The 18,716-nt window shown below is 36.0% G+C and overlaps 1 protein-coding gene and 1 long non-coding RNA gene across 2 annotated transcripts in view; one reads left to right on the top strand and one right to left on the bottom strand.

Annotated features, from left to right (window-relative positions):
- Positions 1 to 18,716, bottom strand: part of LOC134213711 (protein sickie-like) — a 128,397-nt gene that overhangs the window by 101,953 nt on the left and 7,728 nt on the right. The window lies entirely within an intron of this gene.
- On the top strand, positions 15,783 to 16,152 carry LOC134218166 (uncharacterized). The gene is made up of 3 exons (XR_009981271.1): positions 15,783 to 15,829; positions 15,900 to 16,029; positions 16,081 to 16,152. It is a non-coding gene; the product is annotated as an uncharacterized LOC134218166 (long non-coding RNA).

Raw genomic sequence — 18,716 nt, 5'->3', positions numbered from 1 at the left:
ACTTATTCTATTCACCCGAAAAGTCCAAATTCTTGAAAAAACCCAAAAACCCGAGTGGCTCACCCGAATAGACTAAACATTGTTATAGAAAGATTTTTTCAACAGGGTAATTTCCCAAACTTAGAATAACATGGCTTGGCTGATTTGAAAAAAAAACTCGATCAGAAATGCAATTCTTTCTTGCCGTTTAGCAGAATGAGCATGAGCGTGAGATTATTGTACAAATCGTAATTGTTACTCAGTGATTGATCAGAGCTCCTTTTTATCGTTTGGTGAATGGTTAATTAAGAATGAAACATTCTTCTTGCGTAATGTGGGAAAGTTCATGCTTCAAAAGAAGGAATCATATAGCCTTAAGTATTGCTCCGGGCCGTATTTGATAGGAGTGAATAGTAGTTAAAACTAATAAAAACCAAGGTGGTCCGATAATGGTAGATCGTTCGGCATAACAAATGCCTTCAATTAAGGAGGGTAAAAAAGAATCATTTGTTCTTTGAATTTTCTGGAAGAATCCGTGCTTTAGAAGGAGAATTATCAGGTTTAACTAATACCTAACTGATCCTTATGAAAATGGACTCAAGTTTTCTGAAACTGTGATCCCAACAAACATTGGAGGGGGTAAAGCGCTTATATGACCAAAAATAGTCTTCTTCGGCTAAAAAACTAGCTTATTCAGCTGAAAATTGATACTCCAACAGTGGTTGCTCTGTATCTCAATCCACTATGTGTCCGTCTCTCGCATTAAAGGATCATCTGATAACCAAAATAAGACGGCGAAGAATTCACTCACTCTAAAACAAGTTAACGGTGCCTTTCATCCCCTTTTGACACAAGGCGATAACGCAAACATTCCTCCACTTTCACCGCTCTTGTTTTTAAGTAAAAAAAAAAAACAAAACAAGCAACTTTTAACCGCTCCAGTTTCCAACATCACACGAATCGCAGTAGTGGTCCACACTCGTGACCATCGCCTTTACCCCGTTCGTGGAATTATTTCTTGAGCGCGGGTTACTCCACTCCAAAAGGTCGCTAATTTAACCGGGACGATCAGACCGCAAGCCTTGTTCGCAGCTCTTTCCTTACAACGCACTTTGCGTGGTCTTTAGACCCGATTCACGATCATATTTAATTATGAACAGAAAGTTTCCTTCTCCAAGAATGACTCAACTTTCCAAGTCCTCTACGATCACCCCACAGTCACCCGGAGATAGTGCTCATGCCCTGTAGCAAGACATACATCACTTGTAATCGGAGTGTTGCTCAGCTTGTTTGTTTACTAAAAATCCCGATTCAGACGGATTAAATCATCTCTATTAAAGCCACGCAGGCGGCTGCGATTGGAACTAACCCTTGCGTTACGGTGCGATGTTGTTTGGCCGGCTTCGTAAATATTTTCGTATGTGACTTGGGTGTACGCAAAGTTTACACAACAACGTAACCGTCGTAGTCGTCGTTCTCGACGTCCACACTCTTATCAGTAAGGACAGGTTCAAGCAGCTCTTTGACTCTTATCAGCACGGACTCAATTTGGTCGTCATTTGATTTTATTTTTCGTAACTTTTGGCCTTCTTATCAGTGGGGTGGTATTTAGCTCGAAGGTTGGTCCCACTAAAAAATGAGCGATCGTGGTGAGGTGTTTCTGCCTATCCCCACGATGAAATGCAATACTTTCCACTGATACGGTGGGAACTGAATGAAAGCTTGCGAAATCGAGCTTGCGGTTGATCGGAATGATCGATGTTGCACCGCAACCTAGAGCTAATGAACTGTCTCCGATTACCGTTTTGCTACATTCGTTCGACAAGAGCAAAACGGGAAGGTGAACAAAACCGCGGTGTCAGATTTGACTCGATTTATTGCTTGTGGGAAAATTGCATACCATAAAATAGTTTATGTTGAACTTGCTCATTTGAAGTTCAAAATTGGTTTCAAATCAATAAATATACGATAAATAAGAAATGTTTTTATACTTTGAATGACCCATTTGGGTAATTCATTGCTTCATTAGCTGCACGTCCTGCTGGGTGTAAGTATCAAGTATTTCTCATTTGCTGTTTAATGGTGCGATGCAAGAATAACGCATAAACCTTTCGTTCCGCCTCTAATTAATAATTCACGTTTAGTAATTCATTGGTAAAAGCCGTTGCAAAGCTTGTCCTCGTTAGAATGATCCATAAAATTTTGAAACATGTTTTCTAATGAATATTTCCCATGCCTTTCTCGTACAGATATTTCATTCCCAACTAAAACGACGGCATTCCAAACCGTTCATATAAATCGCATTTTAAAAGATCTCTTTTCAGTTTTAAGATAAAAACTGAGTTAGCCTAATACACAAAGCTAGGTTTGACGTTTATTAAATTGATAATGAAACGCCTCACGGCTCATCCCACTTTTATTTTCGCGAGATATAGACCCACTAGGTGCATGTTTTTGCACAACGGCAGGCGGTCGGTGCGCAACGCTGATTGAATGGACCGCCGCCGCGTCTTGGTAAAAGGAGCTGATTAGAGAGCTGGAAATCAACGGCAGCCATACCGCCGCCAACGAGCTCTGATGATGGCCTTTTCGCAGCTCGTTGAAAATTTCGGTCGCGGTAGTCGTCGTTGACTTCGTCCACTTCGGATGTGTGTAGACGTTCCGTTTCGTTTCGCTTTCCATCCATTCATATGCAGTGTCAGGTGGCTCGCTTCGAAGCATGGAGGTCCGTACGGATCGTTTCCGTGTCTGCGGGTTATGATGCATGGAGCATAACCACCTGGATGGTGGGTGAATACGAGATCTAGTCGACTTCAATTTGCCGTTGCTTTAATTTATAAACATATATTAAGAGTTTAAAATTCGGTGCGTCGGATTCATTACTGCCTTATACATTTCGAATGGAAGACCAAAATAATGCACAAGTTAGTTACCATTTACATGCTAAAGATATGAAATAATATAACAAATTTTGAGAAAAAATGTGCATGCATAATCATCCCAAACCCCGCTGGATTCCTAAAAATCAGTTTGGTTTAAAATGTAGGATAATTAAAAATATAAACATGGCACGAAACGGCATACCACACATGGTCGGGGTTCTGCCAAAATGCACCAAGCGGCTTATTGAATGACTTTAATATTTTCGCAAAAGTGAAACGGAAATCATTTCACATCAATTCCTCCACACATTTGTTGTAGGATATCCTTAGTTATGTGGTAGTGGGAAATCCAATACGATTTTTAATTTATCAAATCTGCCAAACAAAAGCCTGGATATAAAAATGGATAATTTTATGTTGGCGCTTGTTGTGATTTCGCAGAACTCCGGCCATAAAAAACTCAAAAACTTATCCAGAAAAGTTGTATAAACTTTCGTGTTTCGTGTTTCTTAGATATTTTGGAACGATTCGACAAGCGCTTATGCTCTTTTCACGACAATCGTACACTTCTAGGGCTATAATCTCGCGGAAAAGGATATTAAAAATTTCGATTTTAAGGACGGCTACGCAGTCTTGAATTATTGAAATAAGATGTTTATTTATCCGACGTTTCGACACGGGGATGGTGTCTTCATCATCTTCATCTTCACCATCCCCGTGTCGAAACGTCGGATAAATAAACATCTTGTTTCAATAATTCAAGACTGCGTAGCCGTCCTTAAAATCGAAATAAAAATATACAGTCGATTTCTCAATAGATATTAAAAATGTGACACTGTTAATACGAGCTATTCTAGGAATCATAAAAAACTTCAGTTCAATCAAAGTTAATTGCCTATTTCCGGGGATTAAGCCACCCGACTTGAACGTTAATTTACAATGTTATGAAAACTCGTATATGTACGTTATGTGGAAGATATTGATTTAGAAAATGTATTGGAGGTAACCACTTTCCCTTCGATGGGACTCGAACCCATGACCCTACAGTACGCTAGACTGGTGCTTTAACCAACTAAGCTACGAAGGACCTCCGTCGGCCTTCGCAACCTAACGGCTACTGAACGAGCTCGAGATTCCCAAATTGGACGCATAGTCAAATCACTCGCAATCCATTTCTCAACCCAATACTTCCACATGTGTATAGTACACGTCCACATTAGAGGAGCGTGAGTATTAAGAATGTCTGGCGGCTATAGACATTCTTCATCAGCAACTGTACTGATCGTACAAGACACGACCGCCCGACGTAAACTACGTAAAACAGTTTGGTGAAATGAAGAATCTAGTGCCAGTGCAAGAATACATATTTGCAGCAGCTCTCTACAATACGCGCTCGTTATTCTGCTACGACGTCGTACTTTGAACAAATTCGTCTCGCCTCAATCTTCCTATGTTTAAAATGGTGGCCCTGAGAAGAATCGATTAATTCCCAATAATACATATTTCGAATCACTTACGACCACACGACCCACGCCATTGGCTGGAATAACAAAACCATATAAGAATCTTGAAAGAATTAATCTCCTTCCGACGCGCGCTCGTGATTCTGCTACGGACGCCAGGCAACTTTATGGCGTCTCCAAGCGGTTAATTTGCACTTTGCAAAAAAATCGCCTCGCCTCAATCTTCCTTTGTATAGAATGGAGGCCCTGAGAAGAACCGATTTTTCCAATATTCCATATGTATTTGGAATAAAATTTGCTCAGCAACTCCACCGATGCTTAGAGATGTCATAAAATCTCGATTAATCGATTAGTAAATAATCGATTACTCTCGAGTCTTGACGATTATTGAATCGATTCATCGTTGAGTAGTAATCGAATGAAAATTAATCGATTATCATAACGACGAATCGATTAATCGAAGTAATCGACATCTAAAAGTTGTCGTAAAATCCCAATTAATCGATTAGTAACTAATCGATTACTCTCGATTCTTGTCGATTATTGCATCGATTAATCGTTGGAAAGTAATCGATTCAAAACTAATCGATTATCACAACAAATAATCGATTAATCGAAGTAATCGATTAATTTGCGATATCTGTTGTTGTCAGTAATCGAATCTCCGCTATATTTCAAATGAAATGCCACGCGCGCGGGGGAAAGCAGTTTTCTTATAATCAGTAAAGTTGGCTCATTAGTCCCGTCTCTTTGTTGTCCGGTATGACTGCAAATATTGTGTACCCGTCACACAATCACTAAAGGGGCGTGGCTACAGGTTCAACTTTATTGATTACAAGAAAGCAGCTCTTCAGCGCGCGCGAGCCATTTCGTTCGAGATGTCTCGAAAAGCAGATCGTAGTCCCACCATCGGCTTCGGCGGAGCTGCTACCGGAAATTTTATTCTCATCGATGGTGTGGTTCATGCGGTTGTTCGCGCTCAGATTAAATTTTCTTGTCTGAGGTACTAACAATTGGCTACTATCAGAGAAAGTAGCTCTTAAGTCACAACTTGAGGCGAGATGCATTTTGTTCAAAGTAAAATTTAATTGCTTGGTGATGGCAGATTGTTTTCCATCGGTAGCAGAATCACGAGCGCGCGTTTTAGAAAGACGCTGCCGAAAATTATTCGCGTGGATAGCAGTAACAGTCAAGTGAAATTTCCCCTCGAGATTATAATTCTAGTAGGTAGCCTGCTACTTGTTAAAGGTTTCATTTCCATCCATGCGAATACATATTTGCAGCTTCTCCTTCTGACGCGCGCTCGGAGCGGCACTAATGCTATGATTCCGCTACCGATACCAAACAATTATGCTTTGTTCTATGAAAAAAGTTCGTTTTATATCAATTTTCTCAATCACTTATCAATCACTGAGTCATTGTGCACAAACTCGAGCGGTTAGTTTTCTGGAAAACAGTCATCACAATTTGAAAAATAAAACACTTGAACAATTCTGATGTGACTTGCTAACTCCAAGTCCAAAATCCGACTCCCTTCTTTATTTAGAAAAACGTTATTTATAACTACTGGCTATTGTTTACAATTTTTCTCTCATTTTCAATAATGTTGCAGAATGTTGCATGCTACCTACATTTACTCTCATGTGACATTCTGCTCCGAGAGCATTCGTACTCTCTAAATAAACAATTATTTAACAATTGAGTCAGCTACTATTTCCAGGCCAGCTTATTCGCCAAGTTTTGCTTATACTTAAATATCCGTTGTTTATTTTCAACAGCGGTTGCTATTCGATAAACATAAATGGACAGGTTCCAACCTGTCCAATCTTTCCTTTTTTTCGTTTATATGACATACTTTAAAATTGGAAGAAAAATGATGATTATTGCATGGCGTTTAGGGTCGCTACATCTCTTCCAACCCACTGAGCTTGAAATTGAAATTGTAAATTATCATTTCAAGTGGATAGTTGATGGTTTCGTTTCAAAACTTTGGGGTTCTCCTGAAGCTATAGATCAAACATATTCATGAAATATTCAAAAGTTGTCCTCTGATCATTAAAAATACAAATTTTCAAGCAGTATATCTTCGAAATTCTTTGATACTATTTTTCGTGAAATTTTCTGATCCCTCAAATTAACTTTGCTATAACTTTTTTGTAATATTTTCGCTTAATCCTTCTACATATACTTCCTCGAGAGTGTCTTACCTGATGATGCCTTCTTAACTCGCCTAGCGTCTGCTTGCTGATGCTCGTTTCTTCATCATATCTCGTGTAGATCACTTGGTCGGTTTCAGATTCCGAGTGCAGGGTATACTCCTGGTATGTTGCTTGGTTGTTTGAACTTGTAACGTAATATTGGATCTCCGTGGTGAAGTTTTTGATATATGATGTCTATCGTTTGCTGGGTGCGTAAAATTTGATCGTACCGTTCACTAGTAATAATTTGACGTGCCATCTCCGAATGTATATGTTGCTTTCCTCTGGTTGTAGTTCATGAATTTACTGCTTGCCTTATAGCAAAAATGTGTAGCTATTATAGTGTATCTCCAATAGTTTTCAGTTGATTCTCCGTTGATACGTAAGTTGTGGTGAATTGCCGTGTATACGCTGCTCAGTTTTGTTGTGAGACATTCGCATCTTTTGTTGTGTGATGCAAATTAGTTGTTATTGATAAAATTTTGCTCGTTTGATAATTCGCCTTGGGTTGATCCTCTTCATAACTTGTCTTCTATCGTGGGAGTTTAGTCTTCATGGTTTTTCTGTTTCTGCTTATCTCGGAGTTATTGTGTTATTTCGCCTGGTTAAATCTTCTTTCATATCGCCTTGTATAATTCACCTTTTCCTAATGTTCCTCCGAAAATTTCTACTCCTGATGTTCCTCCAAAGATTTCGTCCCGTTGAATCCGTCTTGATACTCTTTATCTTCAACCTTCCGTATGACCTGTCGTTCTGGTGATACCAATTAACTCTGGTATGTATTTCTCGATACACGATGTCTTCCTTCGTTCGATTCTCGATGTCTTCCTTCGCCATCGGATGTTGTCTGTTCGTCTTCGCTGGATGTTCTTTCGCCCGTTTGCCTCTCGAGTAAGTTATTGTGCACATTTACATTTGGAAAATAATTGTGAACTATTTTACTGTCTTTTACTACTCTACACTGTTTTTGGTTTTTTTTTGATTACCGGATAATGATTACATCTTCAGTGCTATGTTACTATTTTTATGAATTTGATTCTACTTATTGGGCCTTGCCTCCTTTTGAATTTATCGTTCGATAATAAAAAAAATAATTGATTGTATTACTTCATCTGATTATGTTATTCTCGCTGAATTATCCCCCGTGAAAAAAAATTGAGTTGAAGCAAAGAATGTATTCTGCAGGTTTTTGTACAGATATATCTAAAGATAATATAATTTTCTGCGAAATACTTTCTGCCACATATTCCATATTATACCTTATTGGTTTTTTGTTTAGGTTGGCCTTGATGGTTAATTGCTGCAACTGCTCCCCTCCACCGTTTCTGGCTTTTGGCGTGTTTCTGAAATGAGACTTAGACCTCGTGTTTAGTTTATATTTCATATTTAGGCGATAATTTAACATAAAGCATATTTGAACAGAAAGCAAAATTCTCAGATTATTATTTTTGGTTAATTTAACAGTAACTCAGCTTGTTTGTAATACCTCGATACTTATAATAATATCAACCATTTCCAAATTCTCTTTCTTTTCACGAGTCTTACTATAGTAATTTAAAAAATGTTATTTAGTATAACCATGATTACCTTTTCATTTATTTGTTTTACCTTTTTTTTCAATTCTCAAATTTTTCAATTGTCTAATGCCCTTTTTTTTTAAATTCAATTTGATATTGATTTTCCCTAGATTTCACTTAGATTCGCTCCACTTTGAATTTTTTTCATCCCCATTTTAACCACATTGTCTCTTCTCACATATTTCATGATTTTCGTTTTGATCATTTTCTCAGTCACTATTTGTTACATATTTAATCAATCATTCATACAACAAGTTCCATATTCACACATTCCGAGGACGTCTCCTCTTGTCCATTCAAATAACTGTTCACCTTCATACTATCAAGCACTCAAACAAAATGTTTCATTTGTTGTCATACTCTGTCACATATTCCTTCTTTATGATATGTTTAATACAAGCGATACCATCGCGCAAATCTTTCTCGGTACCCAAAACTAGTTTCTCATACTCATATTAATTAGTTTTAAAAAAATCACTTTCATATATCGTTCTTCTGGAATCATATTTTTACATTTCCGTTATACTTACAAACTTTACGAATTTCCATCGATTATAATTTATTCAGCTTTTTCCATATTACGTATATATTTTTTTAACTTTACTTGTTGTCTTCTCATACCTGTATTCAACTTCTAGTTCCTCATATTTCCCTTTTTTTTAGCATAAGTCTTTCATATAATAATTTTGATATTTATATTACCTGATTTATCTTCAAGTTGATCTCATATTCTTATCTGTTTCATTCTGGATGGCCATCCATTATCTTTTTAAAATGCTTTCTCACTTATCATCAGTTGTAAATACGTTTGTAATAAATCATTCTGTTTAAATTACTGTTTTATCTTTGCATTTTAATTTTTCTCGCAACGAATCAATTAAACTTTTCATAGAAATTCTTTTTCCATACCATTTTGTATTTCAGCTATTCGACGATATATATTTTATATCCCATTACATGTTGCCTTTTTATTTTCCATCATTATCCCTCTTTCATATTTTCCCATAGTTGTTCTGTTTTAGACCCCAGCAGGTTACCCATTTTCATCCGTATTGTATTTATCATTCTTTTTTTTTTTTTTCTCCCATAGTGCCCCTGTTTTAGACCCCAGCGGGTGTCCCATTTATATTCTCGTTCGTGTTAATGTTTTGTATTTTCCCATAATTTTCCCCATAGCTTTTACAATCTTTAATAGAAGTAATAGTTGATTCGTGTTACACAGCTTTCCGGCAATGCTGTTGTTATACTTGTAAATGTAGGTTCGTTAAATTTAAATAATAATGCGTTGACTATACTGTTTATGCTAGTTACCTTCTTCATCCGTTGTATTAAAACATATAATATACGCCTTAAAAATGTAAACGTATAAATCATTCCATTCTTTGTACTTATTTTAGTTGAATTTATTGATTATTTTGTATACTATTTAAATAAATGTTTTTTTTTTCATCATGCTTGCTAATATTTTAGTTTGTCGCCAATTATAATAGTTATGCGCTTAACTAGATTTCATATTGTTTTAAATTTATTATATTTATATTCATTTGCTAAATCGTACTTATTGATTGTATATATAACTTGTATAATGTAAATTAAAATGTAAAGATATCAAAAATAGATTAAGTCAATATATTATGTACAGAACTTAAATCAATACTTATTCTAACTAAGTTTAAAACTTATTTTAACTAACTATGTTCTATCTATTTACATTACTTATGCTAATCCTTATAATGATAATCCTTAAGCCTACTATGTAGACTCACCATGCTCGATACTAAGTTTTACTTTTCAGTCGTTGTATTTCTTTAGTCTGTTATTATGCACTTTTTCAAGTCTTTTCCCGTTTCTGATTATTGTAGTTTGTGCACTTGGAAGACTAACTACTTCATATGGACCTCTCCATAAAGATTGCAATTTCTGTCCTGTACCTGTGGGGTTGGCTTTCACTAAAACCATATCTCCCCACATTGGTTGCCAATCTTTAGCTGTTTTGTCGAAATATTCCTTCCGTTTCTCCTTCGATACTATCAAGTTTTCTCTAGCCGTGTCGTGAATATATTTTAGAGTGACTTTCAATTCGTTGGAATAGTCTCCATAGGTAAATTCCATATCTCTCATTCTGTATATTGAATTAGGAATTCTTGCTTTTCTGCCATAGAGTAATTCGAAAGGCGTGAAACCAGTCGATGAATTAATTGTAGTGTTATACTGGAATGTAAAATGGGGTAAAAGCCTATCCCAGGTTTGTGGATCTCCTCCTATAAATTGGCGTAAGTAAATTTTTAATTCTCTGTTGGATCGTTCCACAAGATTTGCCTGCGGATGATATGCTGTTGTTGTTATCTTTTTTATTTTTAAAACTTTACAAACATTTTTCATGAGGTTGCTCACGAAATTTGCACCTTGATCTGTTACTAGTTCCTTGGGTGTTCCAAATTTACAAATAAAGTTATTTACGAAAGTTTTCGCTACAGTTTCGCTTTCTTGATTTTCCATTGCCGCAACTGTTAGATATCTGGTTAAGTCATCCTGTATGACCAGGCCATATTTGTTGCCATTATTAGATTCAGGTAGTACTACAATATCCATAAATATTTTATCGAATGGTTCAGTAGATGTAGTGGTAATCTTCATTGGAATTTTGTTTGAGTCACTAATTTTGTTCTTTTGGCAAGAGTCACACTGCTTGACATAGTTTTCAATATCTTTTCGCATATTTTCCCATATGAACATTGGGCTTATCCGCTGAAACATACGTTTACCCCCAACATGTCCCCCCAACGGGCAGCCGTGAAATTCCTTAAGTACTGTATCTCTTTCTTCATGTGGCACCCACATCCTCTCTTTGTTTGGGGCAAACAACGTGAATTTCTTATTAAATTTTTCTGCAATAAATCGTAGCATGTTTGCATATATAGGAGCTTGGAGGTTTCTAAACGAAATTATTTGAATATTTGTCGCTTCATCTGCGAATACTGGATGTTTGTTAAATCCATTCGTCAATTCCTGAAATAATGTTTTCGGGTCTTCTTTTGATTGCTTGGATCCGTTCAATATAATGCCCCACATTTTGTGATCTGGTATTGAAAATATGTTTCCATTCAAATAATCTTTCAAGCCATGAGGCAGCTTAGCCAATTCGCTCAACTCTTTGTATGCTGATCTGCTATTCAGGATCACAAACGTTGCATCAACATTATTTTCGGGTATTCTGTCTTTGGAAAAGCTCAATAGTTTGAAATCAATTTTACCATCTCGCTCAGTGTTTTCAAATTCTTCGTAGACATTCTCATGATATTGATCGTCATTTATGTTGAAGCTTAAATCAATGTTATCCAGTCCATCCATATCTGCGCTCCAATTTTTACTCGTTTTTCCATTGAAGGTTTTTGTGTTTGCATTGTCATGATTTGTCTTTTCCTTTTCTTGCTGTTGTATTTGCCTTCTTTGTCGTCTGGTAACGACTGCAATATGGTTTGGGCTACTTTCCTTCTCATTATCCGGCTGCTGCAGTCTAGATAAGAAGTCCGCTACAACGTTATCCTTTCCCTGTTTGTATCGAATATCAATTTCCAATCCCTGCAATTTCAATCTTAATCTGGTCAAGGTTGGAGAGGTTTCCTTCAAGTGCCATAGCGAAATCAGTGGTCTATGGTCAGTGTAGACTATAAACCGCTGTTGATAAATATAATGTTTAAAATAGTTTACCGCCCATACGATTGCAAGTAATTCCTTCTCAATTGTATGATATTTACGTTCAGCGCCAACAAGACTCCTACTGGCGAATGCAATAGGTCTTTTTAAAGATTTTTCATTTGAAAGTACTGCTCCGATCGCATAATCACTAGCGTCTGTAGTTAAAACAAATGTATCATTGTAATTCGGCCTCACTAATAAGGTATCTGAAGTTAGAAAGTTTTTCAGTTTTGTAAATGCTTGTTGGCATTCGCTGGTCCAATTGAACTTTACGTTTTTCCTGAGTAAATCATTTAATGGTTTTCGTATTTCGGCTATTCTTGGTATGAATTTTCCATAGAAATTAACTGTTCCTAGAAACGAACGAACATCTTTTACTGCTCTTGGTGTTGGCATCTTTTGAATTGCTGTTATATTGTCCGTTACAGGATGAATTCCGCTTTTATTCACGATGTGTCCCAAAAATTTCAATTCTGTCCTTAAAATTTGGCATTTTGATGGTTCAATTTTCAAATTATGCTTACGAAGAGCCCCCAATACCTTTGACAAATTTTTGTTGTGTTCTTCAATTGTACTTCCTGAAACTATTATGTCATCTAAATAAACGAATGCTTTTATGCCTCTTAGTTCGTATAACACAGTGTTCATCAATCTTTGAAATGTTGATGGGCTATTTCTGAGTCCCATAGGCATTCTCGTAAATTCGAAATGTCCTGTTGGGGTGGAGAAAGCTGTTTTTGGAGCGTCTTTCGGATGAATAGCAACCTGATAAAATCCTGATTTCAAATCGATTGTTGAAAAGTATTTGCTATCACCAAGTCTATCTAAAATTTCGTCAATTATGGGAATTGGGTATACAAAAGGTTTTGTGATAAGATGTAGAGCTCTGAAGTCTACTACAATGCGATATTTCTTATTGCCGTCTGTATCCAAGTCTTTCTTCGGAATACACAAGACTGGTGCATTCCATGGACTTTTACTCGGTCTAATGATCCCTTGCCGCTCCATTTCCTCTATCTCTTTATTGATTTGAATTTTGGTTTTCTCTGGGAATCGATATTGTCGTTTGTTGATTGGAACATTAGTTGTAGTCTCGATCTCATGAACAGCCGCATTAGTTACTGTAAGGTTATCTCCTTGGAGAAAAAACACATCTTGGTAATTAACCATAATTTGAGCCATTGTATTAAAATCATCTGTTTTCAAATGTTTCATTTCTAGTAATTTCATTAATTCACTTGTTCTAATATTTCCGTGCAATTGTTCATGAATGTTGTTTTCTACAAGGCTGCAATCCAGTTTTTGATCTAAATTTTCGAACCCATAAATTTCCTCGGATGGTTCATCTACCATAGCCTCTGATGTAAAAACTTCTCTCATTTTTCTGTTAAGTTTGGCAAGGTCGTCATTTACAATAGTATTCGCAAAGTATTCTTCTTCGTCTGTGTATATATCATCTGGATCTGGTTCCTCTGATTCTTCTTCATTTTCATCAACATGTTTCTTTAAACTGTCTTGGTCTTCAATATCCCTTAAGACGTAGTCTACTATGTTCCATCGTATTCGATTATTTTCCATATATGGCTTCTTAGCCTCTGCATTAGTTTTGAAAATTCCAATTTTAAAATTATCTTCAATGGCATGAACGTGTTTTTTGATAAAATTCGCTCCAATTATTGCTGGGACGGTTAGATTTTAACCACATAAAATTTTGTGGGAAATATTTTCTCTCCAATCTTCAAATGTATCCAAATAGATCCTATTGATAAAATCGAATTTTTAGTCACTCCTTGAACTGTCATTTGATCTTTCGTATTTATGGATTTTGCCCCAACTCTGATTGCTCTTTTGGCGCTGATTATATTCATTTGAGCCCCAGTGTCTAAAAGATATTTTGTTAATTCGTTTGGATTTTCAAGTGTGGCAAGTTCCAAACAGAATCGATGATCGTAGGTAAATTCTATGGGGTATCTAATACCTTCATTTTTCATTTCGTTTAATTCCTGGTTTTCTTGAACCTTAAGCGAATAATTGTCTTCGAGTTGGTTGGTTTGTTCCTGTTTGTCATAATTATTTTCTGCAAAACAATTTAAATCCGTATGTTGTTTCATATAAGTATCCTTAGAAAAATGATCTGTATCAATAGTTTGATTATTTGTTCGACATCTTTTTTCAATAATATGTTCAGCTTCTTTAAATGCAAAATCTTCGTTATCTGTTGTCTCTGTTTGACAAGCCATGTCACTAAATAATACGTAATTCCGATTACTTGTGTTTCCTTCACTGAATTTTCCAGCTAATGAGTTGACGCCATTTGTTCTCCTTTTTGATTTATTTTTAGTAGTGTTCATAATAATATCTGGTTTGCGCAAAATGATATACGCAAATTGCTGATCAATATATAATGTATGTTGCTTAAGAAATTCTGCTCCTAAAATTCCCGGTACACATAATTCTTTTTATTAAATGGAATTTAATTTTATATTGCGAATTCCATTATCATATTTATTTCTACTGATCCTAATGTTAACGTTTGCGTTGAATTGAATCCAGTCATATTCAATTTGTCGGACAAATTTACTTCAGTTTGCCCCATATTAGCAGCTACGTCCCATCTCATTAAGTTACAACAAGCACCAGTATCTATCAAAAAATTCATTTTACGATTGGGATTGCCCATTGCTTTGAGGGCCAATAAAAATTGATTATCGCTCGTACGTATAATTGGCACCCTTTCATGTGCCGGAATACAAATATTAAGCTTGTGCATACTTGTAGAGGAGTTTTCTTCCATCTTATTTGAATGTGAATTATTGGAATTTTCCCTATAAACTTTAAATTTATTGTTATTATTATCCACATTATTATATTTAGCAATATTAGTGTTATAGCGTCTAATTGGTTTATTATCTATTTGTCGGGGTCTTCGGACGCAATATTCGAAACCCCCATTGATCAGTTTTTTTGTTTCGTGTTAGATGTAGTCCTTTGAACATATGCGTGTGAAAAATCGTTTTGACATTCCTCACCATTCAAGTTTTTTCTATGTCTCTCGTTAGAGATTTGATTGAGATTGTCTTCCATAGCCTTGTTCAATATTTCCACTCTTACGTTGATCTCTTCAATTTCATTTCTATCGTCCCACTCGTTTTTTAGCCAGATAAGTAACTCTGGAAATGATTTTTCTCTCTGGAATATTCCTGCATGGGCTAGATCCTTGTTTCGAAGTCCCCCTAAGAAGTGTTTTCGCAAAGATGATAACCCAAACGGCCCTTCATTTTCTATCCATTTATACAATTCTTCTCCTCTCGCTTTATATTCATCAAACGATTCGTTTGGTTTCTGTAAAAGTGTTTCAATATCTTTCATGAGAGCACTAATGCTTTTCTGAAACTTAAATTCTCGTTGTAAATTAGCTTTCACTTCTGTCCACGTAGGGGCAATTAAATTCGAAATTTTTCGAAGAGCCTTACCTTTCAATTTCATCCATATAACATTCAATAGCGGAGTTTGATCGTGTCCTTCTAACTGAGATGCAAATAATTCCAATTGTAAAATGAATGGTTCCAGCTCTTCTGGATTTCCATCATATACGGGTATACATTGGAGTGCTGTTATTTGTGAAAACTCCATTTTGTACCGAACTTTCACCAAAGTATTTAATCAAGAATCAATTAATTGTGACATTGAGGTGTTAAATTGAATAAACTTGTTTGTAAGAACACAAATCCTGCGAACGCATATTGCTGGCAATTACTGTACTGCTGTTGCATACATTATTTCATTCAAATCAAAAGCTCCCGTACGTAGACGTGTAATCATATCCAATGCATTGCATTGGAAACGCGCCCATTACCGTGCGCCTATCTGCTCGTCCGCGGTTTGGACGACTAATTGCCGACGCATCAAAATGTACTCAGTCCGTTCGCGGGTAGTTCGTTCAGTTTGTTCGCGGGTCGTATTGAAAAAGTGCCGAGAGTTACCGAAAAAGTGTGTCATCCAGTGTCCAGTGTAGAACATCGTCGTGGAAGGTAAATATATAGTGATAATTAATTTATTGTAGGTGAACATATGTGAATGCCATGGGTATCTTAATTTTAGTTTTCACCGGAAAATCCATCAAGACGTCTTCGAGTTATGCGAAAACGAACAGAGACCGTTTAATCGTGGACAAATTCTAGTGCTTTACCGCAGTGTTTCCTGTTGTGCGGTAACCAAGTATCCGTGATAGGTGAGTATAACATCTCTGTTACGTGTAAATAATTTCACCTTTCAATTTTAGTCCTGGACTTAATACCAACTTTCAATCGGATACTCTGGGTGTGAGTATTTAGTAGTAAATAATGTGTTGAGGATACTTGTATTATGGTATTTATAAATAAAAATGTTTTATTTATTATTACATGTAAATGCTTCGAAAAGCCCGAAATTCATGTACTCACCTATACCACATTTTTTTTTACTGCTCCGATGCTCCAGGGAATTTAATTAATTTGTCCGAGTTTTTTGTTCATTATGGCTGATTTTTTTGTCCTTTTTCGCACATTTAAAGTTTTTATTCTGATGTGCACAATCATAGTTTTCTTCACTTTTTACACATTTTGGATGTGAATTTCATTTCACTAAGTGTCTTTTGAACTTTTTTCACTTTGAAATTCAACCATTCTGTCTTATCGATTTTTTATAACTACTAGACAGTTCGAAACGGCGTTTCCATTGCCAAATTTTAGCGGTTAACGCTGTCACCAATTGCGCGAGCTCGAACGGTTAGTTTTCTGGAAAACAGTCATCACAATTTGAAAAATAAAACACTTGAACAATTCTGATGTGACTTGCTAACTCCAAGTCCAAAATCCGACTCCCTTCTTTATTTAGAAAAACGTTATTTATAACTACTGGCTATTGTTTACAATTTTTCTCTCATTTTCAATAATGTTGCAGAATGTTGCATGCTACCTACATTTACTCTCATGTGACATTCTGCTCCGAGAGCATTCGTACTCTCTAAATAAACAATTATTTAACAATTGAGTCAGCTACTATTTCCAGGCCAGCTTATTCGCCAAGTTTTGCTTATACTTAAATATCCGTTGTTTATTTTCAACAGCGGTTGCTATTCGATAAACATAAATGGACAGGTTCCAACCTGTCCAATCTTTCCTTTTTTTCGTTTATATGACATACTTTAAAATTGGAAGAAAAATGATGATTATTGCATGGCGTTTAGGGTCGCTACAATTGTTCAAAATTAGGTCCACAGCAAGAAGAGTGGTTAAGTACTAGACAAACATCATATAATTGAGCTCAGAATCACGCTAGAATATTTCACTGAAAAATTTTCTAGTTCCTAGCGGTTGCACTATAGACAAATTATTTCAACTTAACCCTACTCCCAAACATAATGGTGGTTCTGAAAAGAACCGATTTATTCCCACTTATGTGCCTCACCAACAACAACTACTGGACTGCGCGACAGCCATCCGATTATTCGGCTCTACGCACGCCGTTAATTTCCAGATCCAAAAATCGCCATCGAACGAAAAATTTTCATCCGCACCAACACAGCCGTTGTCGCTGGGACCGCTTCTGGACGCCTTGGTCCGCTTCCCATGAAATTCAGAATGAAAATGACGCGCGCACGCGAAACACAGGGCTTTTTATACACAGGGAAAACGAAGCAGTGGATCAAAAGGCCCGTAGCTTACTGCAATCTGATGTCCGTGTTGGGGATTTTTGTACGGGATTGATTATTTCTGAATTTTTCACCCGGTTTGGAAAGAAATAACATATTCAATAGTTTGCCATTGATAATGAATAGTTTTAAAACAATTAGCAAATTGGTGGAAAGTTTCCGAATCTATTAATAAGAAAATCTCGAAAATCCGTCGAAAGATAAAGTCGCTATTACCGTGTGAAATCTTACATGATTTCGTGACGGTCCCCAATTTGAAAATTTTCATTTTGCACCCTGTATCCGAGGCTTCCCTTTAGACGTAGTTTACGTACATGATCGCTTTTTTTCTCCATATTTTGCATTTGCTCGGATTAAGGAACAAAAAGATATGGATCCTTCTCTTGAAGAGTGATTTAATAATTCATTTATTTTTTGCAAAATGATTAATTAAGAAGGAATGATATTATTTTAGCATATTCATGGAAAATGAATGCTTCAAAAGAAGATCGAACCTGTGTCAAAAGGTCTATAGGACAAAAGGCCGAAAGTACAAAAGGGCAAAAGGTCGTAGGGGCAATAAATCGAAACTACAAAAAAATACTAGGGCACAAGGTCGAAGGTACGAAAAAAAATAATATATTCTATGATCACCTTGATGAAAATGTTGATTTGACCAAATAACTCTAAATAACAGCCTAGGGGAAGAGGCACCAAAACGCCCCCCTTCCCCTATATTTGAAAGAAGGCTAAATTTCAGAATGTAATTGTAACACTAAATATTCAAATAATGATAAAAATATACAACTCGCAAAGAACACTCTATGCTAAAAGGAAGGAAAAATTCTAAAATTAATTATTATTAGGTGAAACACAAACCTACATATTAATATGCAAAACTCGAAAGAACAGCCCATAATTAAAAGAATGAAAATCAAGAATAAAACCTCCAAATTTAAAGCATTAGAACTTTTGTCCCAATTATCTTTTTTTTTTGTAATTTTAGGTTTAGAATGAGTATCCAAAGTAAAAGCTGCATTTAAGCCAATGCCTTTTGATCAAGGTAGATCTTTATCTGCATATTGCCGATTGACATGACAGCATAATTCTGCCTTCATTATAGCTTAAGCTGTTCTTTAGTGATATCTATTATTCTCTTTTTAAAACGCGAACTAGTCCAGAAATGCGAAGAGTAAATGATTTCTTCTGCAGTTTCTATGCTAAGCGGAGAACTATTACGATAAAAA

Source organism: Armigeres subalbatus, chromosome 2 (genome assembly GCF_024139115.2).
Source record: "Armigeres subalbatus isolate Guangzhou_Male chromosome 2, GZ_Asu_2, whole genome shotgun sequence".
In the NCBI taxonomy this organism is placed as follows: domain Eukaryota; kingdom Metazoa; phylum Arthropoda; class Insecta; order Diptera; family Culicidae; genus Armigeres; species Armigeres subalbatus.
Note: the sequence above shows the minus strand (reverse complement) of the source record. Positions and strands in the feature narration are given on the sequence as shown.